This window comes from Pseudophryne corroboree, chromosome 10 (assembly GCF_028390025.1).
Source record: "Pseudophryne corroboree isolate aPseCor3 chromosome 10, aPseCor3.hap2, whole genome shotgun sequence".
Classification (NCBI taxonomy): Eukaryota; Metazoa; Chordata; class Amphibia; order Anura; family Myobatrachidae; genus Pseudophryne; species Pseudophryne corroboree.
In genome coordinates, this window is record NC_086453.1 from 113210033 (window position 1) to 113211660 (window position 1628).

Here is a 1628-nt window from a genome sequence, read left to right on the forward strand (position 1 = left end):
CTTTACTCTTTATATTTGCACCTTCTGGCCTACTCATACTCAATGTCAGTTTGGTGGTCTTCCCTATTATTAGGTTTAGACCCAGGCCTCATGGCCCCAGTGGCTTTAAAACAGACACGGCTCTGACTCACTTTTCCAACCCCACTTCATCTGGACACACAGGCCACAGCCTGATTGCAGCAGTCTTCCACACTGACTATCCTCTGCAGCCATTAGGTGTGCCCACACTTGCCTTTTCTTCCCTGTGTGGGCGGATCCCTCATAGCCCACACAGAATCCATGTGCAATTTAAATCTATACTGCCACACATCCCCTTCCGCAGCGAAAAACCCCTGGGTTGAGCTACCTGGTATGAAGCCTTCTCATTGTAAAGTTCCTCTTAACTGTTTTTGTGAGGGCCATCAATCACATTCAAGATCATCATCCAGACACTTGAGTTGTCTGGTGGTCTTATTTTACATATTCTTTAGTTTCCATTTCTCCATTTTCCTAACTTTATGGTACCACTTGAACTGCTTGCTTACCAAAGGCAGCATTCATTCCTGGATATCACATCAGGCATTAAGAATTTAAAGTAACTTTCCCAAAGTAACATACTTTGTCTTCACTCTTGTCAACTACATCATAAGCAATCATCAAATCTTTCAAAGAGCCACCATCATTCTTAGTTCTACAAGAATCATAATCTTCAGACCATGGTTTTATGTCAGATTCTGGACTCTCTTGTTCACATAACATGCTCAACAGTTAATTCCATTGCTCCACAAACTTCATCTCATGATTTTGATGGCTATCCACCACTTCAATAAAACTCATACTTTGCAAAAAAAACAAAAAAAAAACTTCCGGACCTTCTTGAGCAGCTGCTTTTTAGGCCTTGAAAATGTGATGACAAATTTCAACATGTGCTATCAGCACAGTATGAAATTCACTCTCACAGAGGTCTTTCATTTCAGATTCAGGTTAGCTGGTTTACTTGTTACAAGATGTATAGTGTGAGACAACTTCACTTCCTCACAGACCAATTCAGCTGCATTGCAAGTTCCATCCTGATTGCATAATGGCATTGTTTCACATACAGGAGTATTACTCTACACAAGACAATCAATATTAACTTTCTGTAAGGTTCTGCTTTCCACTGCAAAATAGTGTGATTGGGTCACATTCACATCACTATGATCCCATGGCGATACCAGAGTCTCATCCTGGAAGCCATCAATATCTCTGTAGGCTTCTGTACATCTTGTACCTTTGCCTCACAGGTCATACGGTCACCTTTTGTATTTGTCAGTTCTTTATCTTAGAAACTGCTTTTGTTTTAACTTGTACCACACTTTGTTTTCAAAAGTATTTTCAATACAGAAAAACATCTTTCTTCATGTGGCACTACAACTACCAACATTTGAGATGACACTTTCTTTTTAACTGCCTTGCAAAAGCAAAATCCACACATTTGATGAAACACACCTTGTTTTAATGAGCTATGTAAATAGTCTTGAGCTTCCAGATAAAACACACTTTTTTCTCTTAACCCTTTCTCTGCTGTAACAAATTCACAAACACATTTGCATTTGCTTGCAAAAATTCTTCTATATTTCTGACTCCACACATTTTTAAGGACACAGTAT